At 45.6% G+C, this 25,061-nt stretch overlaps 1 protein-coding gene and 1 long non-coding RNA gene across 4 annotated transcripts in view; one reads left to right on the top strand and one right to left on the bottom strand.

Moving 5' to 3' along the window:
- Window positions 1–25,061, top strand: part of SPAG16 (sperm associated antigen 16) — a 1,801,610-nt gene that overhangs the window by 1,408,886 nt on the left and 367,663 nt on the right. The window lies entirely within an intron of this gene.
- On the bottom strand, window positions 825–17,357 carry LOC134943354 (uncharacterized). Its single transcript, XR_010181491.1, has 3 exons — window positions 17,253–17,357; window positions 2,421–2,631; window positions 825–1,350 (listed from the first exon to the last, which is right to left on the bottom strand). It is a non-coding gene; the product is annotated as an uncharacterized LOC134943354 (long non-coding RNA).

A 25,061-nucleotide genomic window follows, 5' to 3' on the forward strand; every position in this document is an offset into this window, starting at 1 on the left:
TTTTTTAAACGGAGAGCTTGGTCTCCATCTTGTAAGGCCACCATCGGAGCTCTGAATGGACTGTGATTGCAGCAGCTCCTCGAACACACAGAGATGGTCGAGTTTAGGGGACATTCTGCGGCGTGCAGCTAGTTCCCTGCCCAACCTAAGTGACGGTGAGTTGTATCCTACTCCTCCTTGGCTGGTACCAGCCTTTGTCACTTGCAGGTCACTTTTGTGGGCACCAATATGCATGGAAGCAAGAGCTGGCACTCAGCCCCAGGCACTGCACTGACCTGTCCCCATGCTGTCTAAGGGGGTTGGGGTGCATTGGGTGGTCCCTGTACAATAATCCAGAGCTGGTCTTCCAAGAAACAGTTAGCCACCCCTCCCAGAGCTGTGCACCCTTATCAGCTAGGGGCACCCCACCTCCAGCACCGGAACTCCTTTTTCGGATAACAGCAGAGAGCCCCCTCACCTTCTACCCCTGGATACTGTGAAACAGGTTCTTTCAGCTCAGATTCCAAGGAAACCGGGACGGGTGTAGAAGAGGAGGTCATTGTGTGTGGCACTAGTGTCTCCATATTGTGTTACCCATGTGCTTTTCCTGTCTCACCCTGACATGATAATTACTACACACAATCACTAACATGTTAAGTACATGCTACACATATGCACTGACATTTTCAGTATGTGCAGGAGCACAAAAGCAATCTTAATATAAAATGTGGATATGGTCAGGTATGTGTGTGTGTGTATATATTGTTGGCAGAGTGTTGCGGTGTTGGATATGGATGTTAGTCCGAACAATGGCACTTAACCAGAATGGAGGTTTATTCAGAGAACAGAGTTAACAGTTCATTGTACACAGAAGAGGTTCTGCAGCAGCAGGAACTTACAATAAGCTGGTAATGCAGTAAAGCGGTTTCACAGTGGTTACACATATGCAGGGTGCGGCTGCGGTCAAGGTCACACTATGCAGGAGAGTAGAAGCTGCACGTCCGTGCAGTTTGTCTCTCCCAGGAAGAACACAGGAAGAAGCGCGCAGTCCCGCCCAGACAGTATACATCAGGCACCTCCTCCCGCATTGAGCTGACACTAGAGGGTAAACGCTAGAGCAGGGAAACTGCCTCTAGCGCTGGAACGGAGACAGACCACGGTGTGCTCCAGTCTCTAACATGTATAAATAAATATCAGGTCTACAGACAAAAATGGAAGCAAGAGAGTTGGATAGTTGGGCAACTGGTGCATTATGGGTATTGTGTATGGTCTCGATGTAAAGAGATCTGGAACATGCCCTCTCCTCCATAGCGGGACCTATGCCTCTGCTGTCCGATCAGTCGCTGTGCTCTTATTTTCCACCTCTATAAGCTGTGAATGAAATTACATTTGAATATTTGTTTAAATTTAATTTCAGATAAACACTGAAAGCACTTATCTCAAGGGCTCACTGGAAACAAGCTTCACATCCAGAGCCAGTAATGTACTGTTTGCTGTGGATGCTGAACGGAAAATACATATCCATTTAACTGCAGCTTCTATTAAAGGATTACCCTATTTATGAAATCAACCTTCTCAGATTAAAAGTGATGAATATCTTTTCAATTTTCTGTTGGCGCCCTGATGCACAATTACATTTAAAATAGCCTGAGAAATAGCTCAAGCTCCGATTTACTTAAATTCATTCAGCATTTTTTGGTAGAAAACAAGATTTTTCTTGACTGAAGTAAAAAAGCAAGAGAGAGAGAGGGGCAGGGCCACACTGACAATGGGGCGGATGGAGCTCCAGCTAAAATAGGCCCATCATAATAAATATTAAAATTACTTTTCTAGTTTTCCTCATGCAATGATGCAGTTTTGCTATTTTTATGTATTTAGGGAGACAGTGGGGCTGATAGTGAAGGGGGCATACATGCACTCATGGTTCTAGCCACACCCACACAATACTGGCCACACCCACATGTCATTGGCTACGCCCACATATCACTGGTCATACCCACACAGCAGTGGCCACACCCACAGAACACAGGTTACAGCCCCTCCCCTTCTCAGTGTAGGTTCTTTAACATTTTCCGGCCAAGACCCACGTCGCCTTTAATCCGGCCTTTACAAAGGGAAAGCAGAGACCTTACCTTGGTGCCCCCTTAGTCCATTATCTGACATTACACCTTAGGCTCTGCAGTTACAAAAGTTGTCACATTCCTGTACACACCACTAACACTAATCCATTGCATCCCCCCAAAAATAATACTCTATAGAGAATATTTCACATTAGTCTCTGCACCAGTTGAGTTTTCAATCCATATTCCCTATCACATACAAGCGCGCACACACACACACACACACACACACACACACACACACACACACACACACACACACACACACACACACAGACACACAATAATGTTAATATCCTTGGTACAAGCCAATTAACCTACCAGTCTATTTTTGGATTGTGGGAGGAAACCGGAGTACCCAGAGGAAACCCACGCAAGCAGGGGAAGAAGATACAAACTGTAGACAGATAGGGCCATGGTGGGAATCGAACCCAAGATTGCTGTGCTGTGAGGCGGCAAGCTGATCATTGTGCATACTATATCATGCATAATCGTAGTCCAAATATTGTATCCCGAGGCCTACATTATCCTCCTGCAAATGATGGATAGAAATGTTCTATTATCTAAATTAGTTTTTATGTAACAAATCTAATGAATACCTGATGTAGGACATAAAATCCTACTTAGGGGTCTATTCAATGTCTGTTGGATCCTCTCCGATGGAGAGGCTCAGACAGGTCAGTGTTCAATTAGCGGGCATTTCCGACAGGTTTTGCCCATTTTCGACAATGTTGCTCCGACTTTTTTTGAAGTCGTACCAGCATTGTCGAAAATGGTCCAAAAACCTATCGGAATTGGCCGCTAATTCAACAAAACACTTGGATCTGCGGCTAATCCGCCGATCCACGTGTTTTCCGACAAGTCGAAATTGCCGACAAGTTGGAAAAATGGCAACTACATTGAATATGTCGAATCCTGATTCGACCAAAAAAAGTCGGAAGCTGCCGTCTTTCCAACTTGACGGCAATTCCGACTTCAATTGAATAGACCCCTTAATGTAAAAGTACAGTTCAGTGAGTAAGCTTCTAGTTACTAACGTGTGTGTTTTTGTGAAACAACCAAAGTGCCAGTACGCACAATTATTACATAACTAAACCGTAATTTTCTCATTTGCTATTTGCCCTGAAAGTAAACATTCTATGACTTTTATCCGTATGTTAACTTGTGATTTTGGTTGTATTTGTGGAACTATGGAATTACGTGTATGTGTGTGTGAGAGCTTTTGGGTAATGTTATTTTAATTGGTGTTTTTTTTTTCAGCAGTGCCATTATTGTGTGCTTTTTATATTTATTTATTTATTTATTTATTTATTTTATACCTATAACATGGGGGCAAATCGGGTTCAGTTATGCATTCCCTCACGTGGCCCACCACCAAGATGTGCATCCGCACGGGGATGGTATGGAGGCAGCATCTACTGGCTCATAAAGTGATCAGGTGAAACAAGTTCATCCATGATGTAGAAGGAGAAACCACTATGATAGGGGGCAGAGCCCCAATCATGAACAGGAGTGGCCTGCTGCGCTTATAAGGGTTCACTGAACAAGAACCAGAAATGATCACATGTCATCCACTCACTTATGGAGTGTGAGCTGGTATTGGTGGTTAGTCGCACGAGACAGCTGTATCCATGATGCAACGCTTACGTCCATGAATAGCTGAGAGTGATCCTGTATGTAAGAGATGTGGTACTGACCATGGAGGCAGCCATTTTGAGATGTGGTACTGACCGTGGAGGCAACCATTTTGTGGATGACTCCATATTCATAAGATGCCAGTCTCTCTAATAACTAGGAACTGGTTATATCACGTTTTGGTCATATATTAATAAGTCGCTGTAACTGCATCCAGAAAGCTCTGTATATGTGTTTGCACAACTTCAGAGTAGGGCGTCTCAGCCTGTATTTATTCGCAAAGTTCTGATACTCTACTGTTTATAAGACAGCATCACCCTCTTTATCCACATATCCCATCCAATCCTTTTACTGTATACATGTAAATCTGTTCTCTTTAACTTACTGTTTAATACTTTGAAAATAGAACCATCTGTCTTCTTATTTGTAGCTCGTATAATTAACTTTTCTGGTAATGCAGCTCACTGGGAATAGGGAAGAGATATTTTCGCATGCAGACAGCATCTCTTTCACATTAAGAAGTGGAAAGAAAACAAGTTATAATGAAAGTATGTTTTCTGAAAAGGGAGAACATTCCCTTATGGGCTGGGTAGCGCGCTCCCCCCATAACCCCCTTATTTGCTGCTACTCCCTGTTCTTGCATAACTTTATGTATGTAATCTAGTTTGTTCCCCAGCTAATAAGTAAGATGTTTTGCTGTAAGGGGAGACTTTCCTGAAGAAGTATGTATGCTGGAGAATAGCCATTGATTCTGACCCTGGGTGCCACAGTATCTGTATGGAAATTGTAACTTAACAAGGATGGCCTTAGTATTCTTTCCATGCACCTACGGCGTGCATTGGAGAAGGAAGTCACTGGGGTGTGGCCTCGCATCACTGAGCAGAACGCTGGCAGACGGAGCTGCATGGCCAGTCCTACAAAAATAGACGTGTTAATAGTTTATATCTATTAACAAAAGGCAAAGTGAATGATCAGAAGATAAATTGAAATCAAAATAGGATTTTAATTACCTACCGGTAAATCCTTTTCTCGTAGTCCGTAGAGGATACTGGGATTTAGTACCATGGGGTATAGACGGGTCCACTAGGAGCCATGGGCACTTTAAGAATTTGAAAGTGTGGGCTGGCTCCTCCCTCTATACCCCTCCTATCAGACTCAGTCTAGGAAACTGTGCCCGAGGAGACGGACATACTTTGAGAGAAGGATAGATAAAGATAGTGGTGAGATTCCAAACCAGGACACACAAACAAGAGGAAAGACATTCTAACCAGACTTGAAACAGGAACAGCAACAGCTGAACCAAACAACAATACTTAGCCAAGTAACATTGCAGGAAGAAGGAAGCACCGGGCGGGCGCCCAGTATCCTGTATGGACTACGAGAAAAGGATTTACCGGTAGGTAAATTAAATCCTATTTTCCCTTACGTCCTAGAGGACACTGGGGTTCCATTTAGTACCATGGGGATGTTCCAAAGCTCCCAAATGGGATGGGAGAGTGCTGAGGTTCCTGCAGAACTGTTTGACCATACTGGAGGTCCTCAGAGGCCAAAGTATTGAACTTGTAGAACTTGGCAAACGTGTTCGAACCTGACCAAGTAGCTGCTTAGCAGAGCTGTGAAGTCGAGACACCCCGGGCAGCCGCCCAGGAAGAACCCACCGACCTAGTAGAATGGGCCTGTACAAATTTTGGAACCGGCAAGCCTGCCGTGGAATTAGCATGCTGGATAGTGAGCCTGATCCAGCATGCAATCGTCTGCTTTGAAGCAGGACACCCAGCTTTATTGGGATCATATAGGACAAACAGTGAGTCGGATTTTCTGTGACGAGCTGTCCTCTTTACGTATACCTTCAAAGCCCTTACAACATCCAAAAAACACAATAGGTTGGTTGATGTGAAATTCAGACACCACTTTCGGAAGAAATTGCTGACGAGTTCTGAGCTCAGCTCTGTCCTCATGGAAAATCAAATAGGGGCTCTTGTGAGATAAAGCCCCCAGCTCTGACACACGTCTTGCTGAAGCCAAGTCCAACAGTGTGACGGTCTTCCACGTAACATATTTTACGTCCACCTCCTGTAATGGTTCAAACCAGTCCAATTGGAGGAACTGCATCACCAATTTGAGATCCCAAGGTGCCGTGGGAGGCACAAAGGGAGGTTGGAGGCGCAGAACACTTTTCAAAAATGCCTGGACCTCAGGGAAAAAAGACAATTGTTTTTGAAAGAAAATGGACAAGGCCAAAATCTGGACTTTTATGGAGGCCAGACGTAGGCCCACATCCACACCTGCCTGCAGAAAAAGCAGGAAACGTCACAGGTGAAATTCCACCGCAGAATAAGTTCTGCATACGGTGGTAGTGTTTAGACGTTACTCCCTTCCTGGCTTGGATCATAGTCGGGATAACTTTATTAGGGATCCCTCTTCTGGCTAAAATCAGCCGTTCAACTTTCATGCCGTCAAACGTAGCCGCGGTAAGTCCTGACAGACGAATGGGCCCTGTTGCAGAAGATCCTCACGAAGAGGTAGAGGCCACGGATCCTCGAGGAGCATCTCTAGAAGGTCCGCGTACCAGGCCCTTCTTGGCCAGTCTGGAGCAATGAGTATTGCTTGAACGTTTTCCCTTTTTATTCTTTTGAGAATTCTTGGGATCAGAGGAAATGGAGGAAACACGTACACCATCTGATAGACCCATGGAGTCGTCAGAGCGTCTACCGCCACTGCCTGTGGGTCTCTCGACCTGGAACAATACCGCTTGAGATTCATGTTGAGACGAGAGGCCATCATGTCGATTTGTGGATATCCCCACCGATGTGTCAAGCACCTGAACACTTCCGAGTGAAGGCCCCACTCACCCGGGTGCAGGTCGTGTCTGCTGAGGAAGTCTGCTTCCCAGTTGTCTACTCCCGGAATGAAGATCGCTGACAACGCCACAACATTTTTTTCTGCCCAGAGGAGAATTCTTGACACCTCTGACATTGCTGCTCTGCTTTTCGTTCCGCCCTGTCGGTTTATGTACGTCCATGCCGTCACATTGTCTGACTGGACTTGAATGGCCCAATCCTGAAGAAGATAAGAGGCCTGCAGTAGGGCGTTGTATATGGCTCTGAGTTCCAGAATGTTGATTGGAAGGACAACTTCCTGATTTGACCATCTTCCTTGAAATTGCACCCCCTGGGTGACTGCTCCCCAACATCGGAGGCTTGCGTCCGTGGTTAACAGGATTCAGTCCTGAATTGCTAACCTCCGACAAGGTGAAAAGTCTGTAGCCACCACAGAACGGAGATCCTGGCTTTTGGCGACAGACGAATTCTCTGGTGCTGTGAAGATGCGATCCGGACCATTTGTCCAACAGATTGAGCTGGAAGGGTCTTGCGTGAAACCTTCCATATTGAAGCGCCTCATAAGCGACCACCATTTTCCCCAGAAGGCGAATGCATAGATGCACCGATAACCGGGTTGGCTTCAGGACATCCCGAACCATCGACTGGATTACCAATGCATTTTCCAATGGAAGGAACACTTTCTGTGACTCCGTGTCCAGCCTAATTCCCAGGAATGGGAGCATCCGTATTAGCTCTAGGTGAGATTTCGGAATGTTTAGAATCTACCCGTGATCCTGGAGAAGTTTGGTTGAGAGGCAATGCTGTCCAGCAACCTCTCCCTGGACGGCGCTTTTATCAGAAGATCGTCCAGGTACGGAATTATGTTCACTCCCTGCTTGCGGAGTATAAACAATATCTCTGCCATCACTTTGGTGCACACACTTGGTGCCATGGAGAGATCAAACGGCAAGGCCTGGAACTGGTAGTGACAGTCCTATATTGCAAACCTTAGATAAGCCTGGTGAGGTGGCCAGATCGGAATGTGAAGGTACGAATCCTTGATATCCAGAGACACTAGGAATTCCCCTTCCTCCAGACCTGAGATCACCACTCTCAGAGACTCCATCTTGAACTTGAACACTCTTAAGAATGGGTTCAAGGACTTGAGGTTCAGAATTGGTTGTACCGAACCGTCCGGTTTCGGTACTACAAACAAGTTGGAATAGTACCCCTTGTTGTGTAGATGAGGTGGAACTGGAACATTGACTTGAGTCTGTACCAGTTTTTGGATGGCCTGCTGTAAAGTTATACTTGCCTCTTGTGAAGCTGGTAAGCCTGATTTGAAGAATTTGTGAGGTGGGAGCTCTTGGAACTCCAGTCTGTAGCCCTGGGAAATAAGATCTATTACCCAGGGATACCGGCACAAACTTGACCAGATGTGACTGAAGAATTGTAGTTGGGCTCCCTCCTGACAGACCTCCAGGCCTCGCGGTCCACCGTCATGCTGAAGGCTTTGATGAAGCAGAGCCTGAGCTCTGTTCCTGAACACCTGCAGTTGCTGGTTTGCGTGGTTTACCTCTTGCGCCTCTGGAGGTCGTAGAAGCACCTCTGGATTTTCCCTTAAACTTGGCTGCCTGAAAGGACTGTAAATTTGAAGCTGAATAAGCTTTACTGGCTGTGGGAGCTGCGGAAGGAAGATACGTAGACTTACCCTCAGTAGCTTTGGAGATCCATTTGTCTAGTTCGTCTCCAAACAAAGCCTCTCCCGTGAATGGTAGGCCTTCCACGCCTTTCCTGGAGTCAGCATCAGCAGTCCACTGGCGTAGCCACAAGCCCCTGCGTGCTGATACAGCCATAGCGGTGGTGCGTGCATTAAGCAAACCAATCTCTTTTATGGCTTCCACCATAAAGTTCGCGGAGTCCTGTATATGCTGCAGGAGTAAAACAACATCCCCCCTAGAGAAGGAATCTAACCCCTCAATTAGGTTACCTGACCATTTAGCAATGGCTTTTGTGATCCACGCACATGCAACAGTGGGTCTCTGGGCCACCCCAGCAGCTGTGTACAATGATTTGAGTGTAGTCTCAATTTTACGATCAGACGTATCTTTTAGGGAGGCTGCACCAGGGACAGGCAATACAATTTTTCTTGACAGCCTAGAGACTGATGCGTCCACTATCGGTGGATTTTCCCATTTTTTCCTATCCTCCAGAGGAAAAGGAAAAGATGAGACCAACCTTTTAGGGATTTGAAATTTTCTTATCAGGATTAACCCACGGTTCTTCAAACAGGGTATTCAATTCCTTTGATGCAGGAAAAGTGACTGAGGACTTCTTTTTTTACATTAAAATAAGATTCCTCACACTCCTCTGACACCTTATCAGGAATATGCAGAACATCTGTATTCCATGTGACAGAGTAGCATCCCCCCCCCCCCTCCAAATCCACCTCACCCTCCTCCATGTCTGACCCGTCAGCGCCAGAGTCAGACTGCAGGATATGGGCCAGAGATAGTTTTTGCGGACAAAAGGGAGGGAATTGAGACGCTGGTTTGGGGACTGAGTCTCTATTCATAAACTCATCCACAGTCTGTCTTAAGTATTGTGTCTCTTTCTCATTGAGGGATAGTTTTGTAGAAATATTTAATATTTGAGATCATTCCCTTAATGGAATTAACCCATTCCGGTTCAGCCCTGCTATTCTGGGAAGGTGCACAGCTCTGAGTACCCAGTAGTGAGCCCCCTGGTGAAGAGGAACACTCCGCTGTACAAGAAACACACTCTTTGCCTGAAATAATGTGAATGTGACAACACACACACACGAAAAGGTTAAGCACAATTAACCCACAAAGAGCCCTTCAGGGAGACACAGAGTTATTTGGAGCCAGCCCCCACCGCGTCCTTATCGCTAATGCCAAGCTTAGCTGGGTCGCAGACTAAGTACCCTGATAGGGGACTTAGTACACTAATAATCGCTGCCCCCGCTATGACCCCCTGGTACCGCTGAGGTAATCTGGAGTCACACTGGATGAGCTGCGCGTCCCTGTTAGTCAGTGTCTGTGTCCACTGCAGAGGGAAAATGGCGCTGGTGAGCTGCTGGATCCTCTCATAGTGAGGTCCCGCCCCTTCAGTGGCGCGCGGTCTTCCCACTTTTTTTATACTGGCTGAGTTAATCTGTTGCTTAAAATGGAGAGAAAACCGTTTTAAGGCTGTTTTTGCCAGTGTGGGTACTGTGTACAGTGTACTGTGACGCAGCTGTGTACTGTGTCTGGAGACACATTCCGCCCCGGTTAGAAGCCGTGCGTCTCCGTACCCTCATGCCGCCATGCCATTCTTCATTCTTCTGGCTCTGTTAGGGGTGGTTGCGTGCTGCGGGAATGTATGCTCGCCGTGGTGGGGATTGTGAGTAGTTCCCTCAGGAGCTCAGTGTCCTGTCAGCGGGGAACTGGGAAATCAACCATTAAGAGGTTTGGCCGTTCCCCTTCCCCCCCCTCTAAGTCCCACGAAGCAGGCAGGCTGGTGCCAACCAGCCCTGTCTGAAAATAACAAACATATAAAATAAATGCAGAAAACTCTTCAGGAGCTTCCATAAGCGTGACCGGCTCCTCTGAGCACATTTTCTAAACTGAGTCTGGTAAGAGGGACATAGTGGTAGCCCACACTATAAAATTCTTAAAGTGCCCATGGCTCCTAGTTGACCCGTCTGTACCCCATGAAACTAAATGGAACCCCAGTATCCTCTAGGACGTAAGAGAAATCACTATTTCAATATCTAAATCAAATCACCCTTTGCCTTCGAATACCATCAGTTCTCCTAGGTAAACTTGCACACAGGTTTTGAAGAAACTCGGCAGGGAAGTTGTCCTTCTGGCATTTGCCCGATGGCCAGTCCAGGACATACTAATGTGCTTTAACTAATTTGTGTCTGGTGCTTTTGGCTTCCGTATGCATGTGGTAAGGAAATTAGATTGTAAGCTTCACTGGCATAGATCAATGGGGATAATTCAGAGTTGATCACAGCAGCAAATTTGTTAGCAGTTGGGCAAAACCATGTGCACTGCAGGGTGGGCAGATATAACATTTGCACAGAGAGTTAGATTTGGGTGGCTTATTTTGTTTCTGTGCAGGGTAAATACTGGCTGCTTTATTTTTACACTGCAATTTAGATTTCAGTTTGAACTCACCCCACCCAAATCTAACTCTCTCTGCACATGTTATATCTGCCTCCTCTGCAGTGCACATGGTTTTGCCCAACTGCTAACAAATTTGCTGCTGCGATCAACTCTGAAGTAGGCCCAATGGGACTAATTCAGACCTGATCGTTGCTGTGCATGTTCGCACAGCAGTGATCAGGTCTGAAGTGCGCATGCACCGGCACCGCAGTGCGCCAGCGCATGCCAGCCAGCCGACGGCTGACGTAGGCCAGCATTTGCCTCTGCCTGATTGACAGGCAGAGGCGGCCGCTGGGCGGGAGGGGACGTTTTGCCGCCGTTTAGGGGGCGCGGTCCGGGCAAAGCAGGCGGGCCCAGACCATTGGGGGGGGCGGGCCATGGTGGCTGCGTGACGTCACGCGCAGCCGCAGCGACCCGGGCAGCGACGAGTAGTTCCCTGCCAGCGCGCAGGAGCTGCCCTGGCTGGGAGCTACTCCTGAAGTACAAAAGCATCGCCGCTGTGCAATGCTTTTGTACTACTACGACGGGGTAGGAACTGACGTGGGGCGGACTAGCCCTGTGCTGGGCCTCCCCCCGCATGTCAGAGAAGCTGATCGTAGCCGTGCTAAATGTAGAACATCTACGATCAGGTCTGAATCACCCCCTATGTGCTTTAAAAGGGTTCATTAATTATACTACTATGCAAAATATAAATCATTTTATCGAAATGCTGAAGCAGCCAATGCCTATGTGTTTTCAGAGGTACCTCCAATTAACAAAGCTTGCTTGCAATTTCATTTTCTGTGTGTTCCACCCCATTCATATTTATGAAGATTGGTGTACTGTATGTTTTATTTCCACTGTTTAATGAATATTTTTAGCCTTAAAAATTGCACATTATAATAATAATTTAATGTAACTCAGAAAAACAAATCAGCTCTGATACTTCCTCTGTTTAATGATTCTAGAACCTATCCCACCTCTCCTCTTCCCATACTGACTCCTCCAGCACTCTGCGCAACGGTCTTGGCATTAATGGAATGGGCTATTCGGCTTAGGATGAGCCATTAAATGAGTTTGATGCTGCGCCAAGAACCATTTGTTTAGAGAGAGGTCCTTCAAATGGGATCAGTGTTTAGTGCCATTTAATGCCAGTTAAGGGTTAAGTCCCGCTATAAGATATCTAAATATATATTTTTATGTTGACCTGCACATCTAATAAGGTCTTTGGAGTCTTATCCAGTGATAGCTAACTCATATTCCCAGTCTGAAGCCGTCTAAGAAATTTCCATTTACTCTGTACAGTTCTATTGCTTTTATAATTAGTATACCATTTTCTAAATCACTTAATGTTCATTTTGTTATATGTTTATAAACTAACTTTTTAAAATAGGAATACTAAATTGTGAAGTTCCTTCGGGTAGTAATGACATATTTATAGTAAACTGACAGGGTTTTCTACTCAAATGAATCAGTCTTCACCTGCCGTACTGGAGCAGATGTATTAAGCCTGGTGAAGTGAAAAAGCAGTGATAAGTGGAACGCATCAGCCAATCATTACGGGCTTAAAAAATGACAGGAGCTTATTGGCTGGTGCATTATCACCTTCCACTTATCACTTCTCCAGGCTTAATACATCTGCCCCACTGTACTCCACAGACCTCCCTGCCTCCAGGCTACGTAACCGACACCTCCACCCTTCCACGCACCTTTCCTACTATTGTAATGCGCTACTTCTGTAATAGTTTGTTATTGTCCAGTTTCCAGGAGCATTTTAAGAGATGAGGGGTCCTCTTTCCAGTATTTGGATGAAAGATCAGCAATATATAGGTCGACGGTCAGTATTAGACGCCATATGGCCGACATGCATCTGGTCCACAGGTACAAAAGGTGAACATGGAAATGGTTGACACATGTTTTTTTACAAATTTTTAGGGTAAGGGTTAGGTTTAGGAATTAGGGGGAGGGTTAGGCTGCCGGAGTGGACAGTTAGGATTAAGCACCACGGGAGGCGGCTAGGGTTAGGCTACGGGAGGGGATGTTTAGGATTAGTCACTAGAGGGATGGCTAGGCTTAGGCTCTAGGGGGAGGCTTAGATTTAGGCTAAAATAACAAAACTAAAATGTGTCAACCATTTTTGTGTTGACCATTTTCATGTTGACCTTTTGGACATGTCAATCTTTTGTACCTGTTATCCTTAAGCACAGTTAGCCTTACATCAGTTGATCTATTGTAGGTGTCAACCTATTCATTATCAGTCTTTTAATCCCCCCCCCATCCCTGTGAAGATGACCCCCTCTCCCCCGAACACACACACACATACACACGAACTGTGAAGCGGACTTACCACTTGCAGACTGACAGCAGTAGATGTCCGTTGTATTCGTGCCATGCGTCCCTTGTACTACTCTTGCTGGGGTAAATTTACTAAGATGGGAGTTCTATTTAAGATGGGATGTTGCCCATAGCAACCAATCAGATTCTATTTCTCATTTATTTAGCACCTTCTAGAAGATAAGACCTGGAATCTGATTGGTTGCTATGGGCAACATCCCATCTTAGAAAATCTACCCCGCTGTGTTCTATTTCTGGTGACATATCTGGAAAGATGGCATATGCCAGATGGAGAATACTCACACAGTGCCAGAGTCTTTGTTATTTGCTCGCCATCTTTCCAAACACATCAAAAGATGGCGCCATGGGACAAGGATGAGGGGCAGGGGTGATACCGCACGGACACACCAGGCAATCTCTCTTGGGTGGGGATCCCCATACACTGCGCCCATTATACTGTACGCAGCTGCCGGCTGCATTACCATGGAAACCAGGAGATCTGCCTGGGAATGTGGTTCTACAGACCAGATAAACGAATACAGCTTTGGGATAGCATCATGAGCAATGTACAGATGCTTGAGAGACACTGAAAGAGCCGTCAGGAAAAGTGTTTGCCTATGAAATAATATCCATTTAGGTGGGACTGTAAAGGTGCGCATGGATGGAGATTTATTATAATTTATTGAAAAATAAATGAATGTTTCTCTTTTGTAGCGTTCTGATTATTATTGGAAAATGCGCTTGGAGTACATTTGCTGTAGGGAAGTCTTGAATCACAATAAAGTATTAATTAGCTATTAACCGAAAGCATTAATCCTAGCTGTGCCTTTTTTTTTGTGTGTGTGTGTGTGCAGGACTATGTGATGTATAATACACAAGTGATAGTAATACAGTATATTTAAAACTCCCGTAAATAATATCTGTATATAAACGCAGGCACAATTTGCGTTCATAACATGAGTTCACAAATTGTATGTTTATACTGAGCGGCAACTAGTGCTGAATTGGCGCGGGTCTTTAAGAGTAGCCCATGTGTCTACTTACCCCAAGCAGAGACATGTCTGTCCTACTTGGGCCATGTTTGTAAGCTTTTACAGTTCGTATAATAGATGCATTGTTTATTAGGCAGCAATTAGATGTAGTAGGGTTGGGTATGCGTTACCGGCGCTAGGGATCCCGGCAGTCAGCATACCGACTGCGGGACACTGACAGTGGAATGCTGGCGGGTGGGCCACAAGCCCCTTGTGGGCTCTCTGCGCTCGCCACAGGTTCTATTCCCACTGTATGGGTGTCGCGGACACCTACGAGTGGGAATAGTCCCTGCTAGTCGACATGCCAACTGTCAAGATTTAGAAAGGTGTGGGATGTAGCCGTCGGTAATGTGACCGGCAGTATCCTGACCGCCGGTCACATAACTACACTCCTTTGTAATGCCTCCCCACATGGAGATCCAGCAGTGGACATGAAGGAGAAGATCCAGTAGCTTCTTCCATGTGATACTGATGATTGCTGTTCCTCTATGTCAGTGTTACGTTTCGAATATGGAATTGATGTTCCCGTTAAGGGCCTTACTTTGTCGGCGGGATATAATGGAGTCTGAGATCGCCGGAGGTGTGGGACACCGGCCATTCTTGGACCTTTTTTTAAAGGGGCAAACACTTACAAGGCCAAACCATGCCTTGTTGTAAGTAATTGCCCCTTCAAAAAATGAGAGTGTCCGGCATCCCGCGCCTCTTGCTATCTTGGACTCCATTACATCCCGCCGTAAGTCTGAAGAGCAGAGTATGCTATGCGCATTCTGCAACGGTCAACGCATTTCACATTTGGCCATTATGTTTGCACATTTCATCGGACTAACTTGTCTTAATTGTACCCAGTCCTATAGAAACCACACACCACGTAGCAAATTGAAGTGATAGCCATCATCCTGGATCCATTCATGTTCTATAAATTACGCAAAATGTTAATTTAGACAGTGCGGTATGGAACGCAAAAGCAGTACTCAAAGATTGTATTGCTGGAACTTTGCATCTCTGTGAAATGGCATGTTCTACCTACAGTACAACTCAGTTTGATCAAAATAGCACTGCGATCTAATACAATTGTGCACAATGGAAATGCACTACTGCTTATGCATTGGACATAGAGGCAAGTATTGTTAAAAACTGTGTGCAGACCCCTGTGTTTTGGCTTTGATTCTAAGGGGCCTATTTATTAACATTATTTTTACTAAATTAATGTAAATAAGGGTGTTTTCACACCCTTTTCACATTAGTTTAGTAACACTCCAATGTATTAAAGGGCATTTGGAGCAGTTTTTTTTAGTAACCCACATCGCATTTTGTAAAGGGAAATGCGAAGTGACCGAATTTACTAAAAAATAAAAAAAAATGTGAAAAAACTCTGCAGTGTGCCCTGTGATATTAATGCCAGCACAGGTTGGCGAAATCACAGGGCAGCACTGCGATCAGCAGCCTTTTGCACAGCGCAGAGAAAGCTGTGCAGGACCCAGCCAGTGTGATCAGCTCTGTGTGTCCGATGGACACACAAGATGATCACCTTTAAAAAATAAATAAAACATACTTACCAGACCAGGGAGCCGGTGATCGGTGTTCTGGTGAGCGCTGCCGGGCATCGGATCCTTCATGTGCTGCGCTATGACCCCTGTTGAGTAAAGTGACTCTGCAAAGCGGCAGCTCACTTTACAGCACCGGGGGGTCACATACAGCAGAAGGATCCGGCGTCCGGCAGCCTCCTGGAGCAGCGGACACCTGGTAAGTATAAACTGGGGGGGAATCCCGGCAGCGGCGGTAGCGACAGACGCCGGTGCATGCGCAGCAGGACATCGGGGTATTTTTTGCAAAAAATACCCCGATGATGCTGCAGAGAGGCATCGCAGGGACAGAGCTTGCTCAACCTGCATGCGATAAGTGATACATCCATGTGATGTACCCAATTATCGCTTTGCGAGTTTGGACGATTTTAGCACCTGTCATCCGCAACATTGGATGCGGATGGTGATAAGTCAGCCCCTAAATCATCAGTGTGTTTTAGTTTTGGCAAAACCATCCTCAGAAGTGTTTTAGTTTTGGACCTGGATTTCTTTAATTTATAAAAAACAGCTAAAATCATATAAAATTACCTGTTTTTTTCCTATAATATTATTAACATCGATTCATTTCCAGTCAAGTTTGACCAATTTGGCACCTGAAATCACAAGGGAGGGACTTACATGCAATCCAAAACCAGCAAGATCCATTTTTGAGATCCTAACTTGGCTGGATGATCCAAACAGGGAATCGGTTCTACTGGAATCCCCTAAATTCAGGTGTGTTCGGTTTTCAGCATAACCGAACCGAACCGCTCATCTCTATTAAAAATGTTACTATATTATAGTGACTTTACTGGGGCTTAGGGAACCTGTCCAAACGTTTCAGGAGATCTATAAAATGAAGTTTCTTTATTCTCAAACCAACAATATCTCATGATAAACATAATAAAACATTAAAGGTTTTAAATTTTCTGGCCCTTAGGAGTCTAAGATGTTAGACGCATTTTGTTGTGTTTTCCTGGTGGGACTGAAGACATTTCTGGGCGGTAATACAGTAATGCTCTGTACTAAATTATTTTGTTGATTACATTTCTCGTGAGACCCAGAACAAATATTTACACACAGTCAGGCAAATAAATATTCAGCAAGCATTGTTTTGGGGGGAATTTGTCAATGCTGTACAGGAACTGAAATGGGAATAAAAAGCATGTTTATTATCGCTCATTCTTTGCCGACTTGATGGGTCGGCCCATGAGGTCTGTATCCTTTATGTGGCATTGACGTGCCTGGGAATGAGGAAAAAGTTCCCCTCAACATTTCCCAGTCCTTACGCCTCTGATATTTAAATAGTTAGTTTTTTTTGTTTCCCCCTTGCGTATGTTGACAGAATGATTTGAATCCTCGTTTACCCAGGCTGGAATTAATTAACTCTTGCTTTATACATTTTCCCTGACTGTTGTTTAATAAAAGGAAGAGTTCCTGTCATTCGCTTTGAAAGTTGCAGCACTGCATCTGAAGCCTGGCTTAAATACAAGTGTTTAATCTTCTAATTAGTTCCCTCCTGTCGGCAATCAGTTAGATGCTGAGCATCCTTGAAGGTCAGTTTGTCCTTCCTTCACTTGAATCTTTTAAAGAGCCTCTACTTGGCCCGTTTCCGTACCTGGAGAGTTGGCTGCTCAGAGATTCAGCTGCCCGGACACCGAGCTCACATTTTGGAAGTTAATGTGAACAGTTAGAGTCTGGAACGACGGAGGTCATTGGCACCGGTTTTATTCCTCTTGCATATGTATACAGCTTGTTCTCTTTCAGCTCAGTAAATTTAAGCGCCAGGCACACCTTCTGCTAAATGTCATTTCGTTTATAGCAAAGCTCTAAGACCACGGTACTACTGTCACTGTCTCAAAATAAATGTTCTTTTTTTTTTTTACTAGTCCTTTGCTCCAAGTCTCCAGACCTGTGTCCTTCGTAACTTATACCCCTTTCACAATGTCACAAAACCCAGGGCTATTGACAGTTTAACCCGGGTCGTGGCTCGATGTGAAAGTTAACCCAGGTTTGGTAGCTACCCGCAGGGGCGTAACCAGAACTTTGCGGGCCCCATAGCAACATTTTGAAGGGGCATCTGTCCCATTGTTTCTAGAGAGACAACTCTCCGCAGCAGTTGTTCATTTTATGCCCCAAAACAGTGCACTAGTTAATTTTCTGAACCATAGCAGAGCCCTAGTTCACATTATGTCACATTGTAGGGCTGCAAGTACACATTATTCAACACAATACCCCCAATTCACATTATGACATACAGTGTCCCCAGTTTATAGTATGCCACACTATAGTGCCTCCACTTCATATTGTGCCACATTACAGTGACCATTTCATATTGTTACATTATAATGCCCTCCAGTTCATTTTATACCATACTACAATGAGCAGGTCCAGGGGCATGACTAGATATATTGTAGTTTGTAAGGGCACCAGTGTACCACCCAATTATGAAAAATTTATATAACACCTGTGACAGGGAAGGTGGCCCCACTCAGCTCTGGGCCCCATAGCAGCTGCACTGCCTGCACCTTCGGTAGCTACACCCTTGTATATAACACATGTAACTGTGACAGGGAAGGTGGCCCCACTCAGCTCTGGGCCCCATAGCAGCTGTACTCCCTGCACCTTCGGTAGCTACACCCTTGTATATAACAAGTAACTGTGACAGGGAAGATGGGCCCTCTCAGCTCTGGGCCCCATAGCAGCTGCACTCCCGGCACCTATGGTAGCTACACCCTTGTATATAACAAGTAACTGTGACAGGGAAGGTGGGCCCTCTCAGCTCTGGGCCCCATAGCAGCTGCACTCCCGGCACCTATGGTAGCTACACCCTTGTATAAAACACATGTAACTGTGACAGGGAAGGTGGCCCCTCTCAGCTCTGGGCCCCATAGCAGCTGCACTCCCTGCATCTATGGTAGCTATACCCTTGTATATAGACATGTAACTGTGACAGGGAAGGTGGCCCCTCTCAGCTCTGGGCCCCATAGCAGCTGCACGCCCTGCACCTATGGTAGCTACACCCTTGTATATAACACATGTAACTGTGACAGGGAAGGTGGCCCCTCTCAGCTCAGGGCCCCATAGCAGCTACACTCCCCGCACCGATGGTAGTTATGCCCTTGGCTACCCTGGTTGGTCTGGGAAGGACTCGGGTTACAGATCATCCAACCTGGGTTCTGTTAAAACCCTACGGAGAGCCAGCTCACTGGCGCGTGAAGATGATGTAATCTCTAAGTCCTGGCAATATCCTGTGTGCAGCCTGTGAACGGGTTTCAAGCCGCTGTAACACGGCTGAAATCTGTGTTCATTGACCATGGCTGGAATTAATGGTTTTGGTCTAAAAGGGGTAATAATATTCTTATAGCAGTAGTAGATATTAGAATGTAGGGAACCTTATGTTGGCTGTTTTGAAATCAAGCAACACTACGGGTTTTTCTTTTTGAATTCCACCCATAGCCCTTTCTGTATTTTTGTTTTGTATGTTCTCCTTCCATGTTTGCACTTGTCCTGTTTGCTCCAGTTTCCTCCCACAGTAAAACAAATATGAAAACATAGACTCTGGAGTGTGCATGTGTAAATGTGTGGTAGGAAATATTGACCTTAAACTCTAATAATAATAACAATAATAATACATTAATTTGCATTGTCATATTGAGTCAACAGTAAATTACTTAATATTATCTCATAACTCCCAACTTTCTTAAAGTGTCGGGTTGAACCATTGCCCAGAAAAGCCATGGCCTTGTGGCAAGGGACATAGCCCCACAGGAAATGCTGTACCCACGAGTCACACCACCGTTTTTGTCATGCTGAGGGCATGCCCACCACTCTAGGAGCTGTTGGACATGCCCCTAGTCCCTCTTTCCAGATGGCATCTATTCATTGGTTGCTCTGCTAAGCAGAGCAGCAGATGAGAGGGCACTGTTGAGACGGCATCTTTTCATTGCTTTCCCTGCTATAAGCAGGGCAGTGGGTGAGAGGGGGACTTCCAATATCAATCCTTCCCGTACCATAGGACACTGTGGTTCATGGCTGGAACAGCGGGATGGTGCCCGAAAAGTGGTACTGTCCTGCCAAAATTGGGATGGTTGGCAGTATGTGGTTTTCATAATTTGCCAAGAGAATATTGATGGACAAGCTGAGTGATATTCATCCTCCAAGCGATACTAGCTGGCTACAGTAAGAGAACCACTTTGCCAAACAGTTTTCCATCAACAACCCATATTTTGCTGTATTGCAGAATTGCAGTGCTTAGTACTATAGAGTGTGCATCTGCATTTTCTTTTTTTCTGTGGGGAATTACAAGTCTCAGCATGACAGCACCTCTTATTATGTTTGGAATTAGGGTGTGCTGTCCAAGCCACTCCCTTTCCCCAGAAGTGCAGTGGCCCTGGATGCTCTGACTTCATCTTTTAGTCTTATTTATTTTGCTATATATATACTTTACTTAGATGCATAGTTTTATTTTTTTTAATCACTATCCTCTTCTATTGCTGTCCTGAGATGGCGGTAGTGGTACAAGGACTGTGGCGGTATATGTACTGCCTTCATCCTTGTTGAATAGCTTCATTATGCTTTGCATAGGGAAAGTTATCACTGGAGATAGTAATGTGGTAGCCCTTAATAAATTGGGAGAATCGCTATCACTGTCGAAAACACCAGTTTTGCTGCAGTCATAGAGAAATGGATAGACACTTCTAATGTGGGGTTCAGTATGGTATGCCGGTGGTCGGGCTCCGGGGCGACCAGCATACCGGCGCCGGGAGCCCGACCGCCGGCTTACTGACAGTGTGGCGAGCGCAAATGAGCCCCTTGCGGGCTCGCTGCGCTCACCACGCTATTTTATTCTCCCTCCAGGGGGGTCGTGGACCCCCACGAGGGAGAATAAGTGTCGGTATGCCGGCTGTCGGGATTCTGGCGTCGGTATACTGTGCGCAGGGATCCCGTCAGTCGGCATACTGAAGACCACCCCTAATGTGAGTTTCCCAGAGGAGTGACGTCTCTGCCGTACATGAAACAGAGCACCAGGTGTAATTTCATGCTTCTATGTTAATCTATGATTGGCTGGTGATATGTTCGCCCCAAAGGCACAAGCACAACTAATAACTTATGATCCATTTGCTGCCCGTTGTGTGAGAAATCAGATTACTGGTTGTCTGATATCTTAGAGATATAATAGATTGTTGTATGATGGTAAAATGTCAATGAAGTTTGTGACCCAGCACATTTTTTCATTTGTAATGAGCGTCCTAGACTTTTTAATACATAGAACCATTGCTAGATGCCTACTCCAATGAATGTGTGCGTACTGTATTTCTTATATGCCTAAACATTTTTTTTTTTAAGATAACTACAAATTAGGTCTCTACACGCCATAGAAAGCATTTAGGACTTTTTAATTGCACCTACATTATATAGTAAAATAAATGAACTGTGCAAGACATCTCTCCCCAGATCTAAAATGCCCAATTAACTGGCTCAGAATGTTCCATGTGTCATTATTTTGAATTGATTAAAGGAACAATTCATTCTGCTTGGAGATTTCTGCTTGCTGCTAAAGGATTAATCCCTGACCTTTTCCAAACTCTGCTTAGAGCGCTCATTCTGATTGTCACATAATGTAGTCCACATGTATGCTGCCTATGAATTCCGCTCAGATGGAGGGCCATGCCTACCATATAGGAATAGAAGGATACACGCAAGGGCAGAACTATAGGGGTGCAGGGGAAGTGGCCACCATAGAGCTCGGAGATGGAGGGGGTCCAGCAACAATGGAAGTCCTCTCTCCGGGGGAATTGCACTCCATCCAAGATCCCACTCTGCTATCAGACGTGTAGAGCAGAGGTATCCATTGGTCACCAGGCATTCTAGAGTGACATTGTTGGGCCATTACCTAAATTTAGCCATGGGGCCTGATGAATCACTGCTCCACCCCTGGGCACACAACTGAGGCAATGGTGAAGGAGTTGGTCTTGGCACGTACTGGAGTCATGAGGATGACGCTGCTGATGCCAAATTCGGTGGATTGCCCTAACTTGAACATTTTGGGACAAAGACAGTACAGTGCTAGCAGAGAGACAGCTTGTTCTCAAGGGCCCCATACACTAGAACGATAATGCCCGATCTCAGCCCTATTCGGGCATTCAAGCCGATATATTGGGTGAAATCGGGCATTTTGGCTGTGTATCCAATCTGATTCGATGCATGGCCCCGTGAGCGCCGGATTGGATCCCATAGATTGTTAGCGCTGCACTCGTGATATGTCGGTTCCCGCAGGCATGTCAGGAATCTGCATTCTCCATCGCATTACTTACTGTGGAACTACAGGTTCCAGCAGTTCAGTTCTGTTCCAGTTCCAGTTTTCAGTCTACTGCAGCCTGGAGTACACAGTGCTTCAGCTAACTCACAGCTGATCTGAACACCCAATCCAGCGTGGTGTGTTCTCACAGAGATGCAACATCCAATCATCTCAGACCAAGGGGTATAAACTCCAGTTCCTGGCTCAGTCTCATCGCCTTGGACAACACGTCACATTCTGTGAACAGGTGTCTCCTGTTTGCAGTCCTCTGTCTGCAGAGATACCCCTGTGTATTGGACCTGTGGAACTACAGGTCCCAGCCGTTCCAGTTCCGTTCCAGTTTCCAGTTCCAGGTTCTAGTCTTCAATCCTTTGTTTCCAGCAATCTCCTATTTCTGGCATCTCCAAGTTGTTTCCCTGTTCCAGTGTTCCTGTGGAACTACAAGTACCAGCAACCACTCCAGCTCTCCTACGAGTCACATTCGGTGTACAAGTTCTCCTGGTTCCTGTTTTCCTGTTTCCAGTGGTTTCCTTGTCATTCTTCAGTTTGCTATGAACTCCAGCCACAGTTTGCCACAACAACTTGCAGTAAGAGACTTTCTTCAGGTGTTCTTCCATTACTCAGCCTGTGCACCTGATTCATACTTGTCTACCTGACCCTCTCCATGAGGGAGAAAATACTCTGTTCCTGGACTTTCCTGGTAATGTATGATTGCCATCACCTGTGGTGAAACACTTTTCTTATCAATTAACTAGCTCACCACAGGTGATGGCAAACATACATTACCAGGAAAGTCCAGGAACAGAGCATTTTCTCCCTCATGGAGAGGGTCAGGTAGGCAAGTATGACCTGATTCCAGCATCTAGCATTGTGCATTGCATTCAGCACTTAACAACTTGCTGTGTTAGAACTGTCTCCTGCTAGGGCCTTGCTTGGCTTAAAGACGTGTGCTTCTACAGAGACTGTGTGCTTTGATTGCTATTTGTTATATATCGGAGTTTCATTTGCTGCATCTGATTTCATTATTGCCTTATCATTTATATCAAGTTACAAGTTCATCTTCATTGCTCATTTGTTACCAGTGACTTTTGAAATATTCATTTATCGGATTAAGTTATTATTCATTGTTCCTGTCATCCGTTATCCCTGTGTGATAATAAATATGAAGCGCAGAACTTTTCGTCAGTCTCCCCGTTTCCTCTATCACTCCTACACTGACCCACTAGTGCCCCCTCCGGGGTCAGACAAAGTTACAGAATCCTGACAAGGCATGGCTGGGATCGAATACGATATATTGCATGCAAAATGTACCAAATCATTTGGAATCGTACGGAACCACTGCCGGGAGAGTTCAAAGGAAATCGCCCCGACTTCAGCCTTCAGACATATCGTTCTAGTGTATAGGGCCCTTCACTTTTGCAAATCTGTACTTATCTATCAAATTAAATAATGAGGTTATATCCATGCACTTCCTACACTGACATCATGATTAAAATAAAAATGAATTTAATTTAAAATCAATAATATGAAGGGTTTGCAATAAGTTTCCGGATGTGCAGTGCACAGGTAGAGTAGACACAATCTGACTGTCTGGTTGTGAACTGTAATCTCTGACTAAAGTTCTTGTGAAATGTCATGGCACAGAACCGTATATTAGTAGCACTGCACAATGAAGAAGTCAGCATGTTCACTTCCTTCACAAACACATTATTGAGCTCAACATAGGCCACTGGAGAGTCATGATTTTCTACAACTGCAAGAGTGGTCTGCGACAGTAGGAGGATATTGGCCGACTGCGAGCTGCTTTTGGGGGGGAAGCATCGTTACGAACCACTGTGTTTGAGCGATTTGCAGAATTTTGGTGCAGGAGACAATCCCTTGAAGACCAGGAGTGCTGCATCCGACCTGTGTCCGGCACCACTGAGGATAACGTTGCTGCTATGCGGGCCATAGTTGAGGTGGACGCCAGGGTGACCATGGCCCAGTTAGAGAAGGATATAGGCATCTCATCGGGATCTATCCGCTTGATAGTCCACAAAAAGCTTTTTCCTGAGCAAGGTTTCTGCACGCAGGAGGAAGCTCGGGTGACTTGGGGCCGCCACATGCTGGCCAGGTTTGATGGCAGTCACTCGAACTCTGTCTCGGAGATCATCAGTGGCAATGAATCCTGGATATACAGTTTCAAGACCAAACAATAGTCCAGTGGTTCCCAGTTGGTAGTGCACAGAGTCGTTCAGACGTGAGCACAGCGTCGCCAAGCAGATGGTGGCTGTTTTTGTGGTCAAGACTGGTCATGTAGCAGCGTACTGTCACTGGAGACTGGTATGCCAACCAGTGCCTGCCGCAAGTACTAGAAGCCATTTCCAGGCACCGTCCAAGAACTCACGCTCATGATGCCCTTCTCCATCATGACAATGCACCTGCCCGCAAGTCCAGGAAAGTAGTGGATTTTCTGGCCCATGAATGCATCCAGGAGTTTGGTCATCCGCCATACAGTCCAGGCCTGGCCCCCTGCGACTTCTTCGGGTTCCCACAAATCAAGCTGAAGATATGTGGGATTTGTTTTGAGTCACTGGAAGCTGCTTCCCCAAGTGGTTTGAGTGCATGCAACTTTGCATAGACTCCTGTGGCGAATACTTTGAAAAAATGTAATGTTCACTTTGATTGTAAATATTATTTTTGTGCATCAAGAAACGTATTGCACAAACCCTTCGCATTATTCTCCATTATGGAGGCTAACCATTACTGGGGTGTGCTTGTAAAAAAGACACAAAGGCTCTATATATAGGCCTGATAGACAGCTGCCAAGACGTTTTGAAATAAACACAGAGAAGAAATAATCCTGCACTCCCCCAAACCCCATCTTATACTGTATATGATAGCATCTACATGGTATTATTATTGTTGCATACTTACCTACAGTATTCTCCCAGAATATCCGGGAGACTTCTGAATCTTGGATGGCTTCTCTGGACTCCTGTAAAAGTAGACAAGTCCCCCTCAAGCCCTGAGGGAAGTGGGCACTCCTGATGGCTTTGTGTAGTATGAGGCAGGGCCACAAAGACAAGATTGTGAGGTCACGCTTTCCGTATCTTCCAGTTCGCTACCTCCTCCTGATGGGGATAG

This window comes from Pseudophryne corroboree, chromosome 7 (genome assembly GCF_028390025.1).
Source record: "Pseudophryne corroboree isolate aPseCor3 chromosome 7, aPseCor3.hap2, whole genome shotgun sequence".
Taxonomy (NCBI): Eukaryota; Metazoa; Chordata; class Amphibia; order Anura; family Myobatrachidae; genus Pseudophryne; species Pseudophryne corroboree.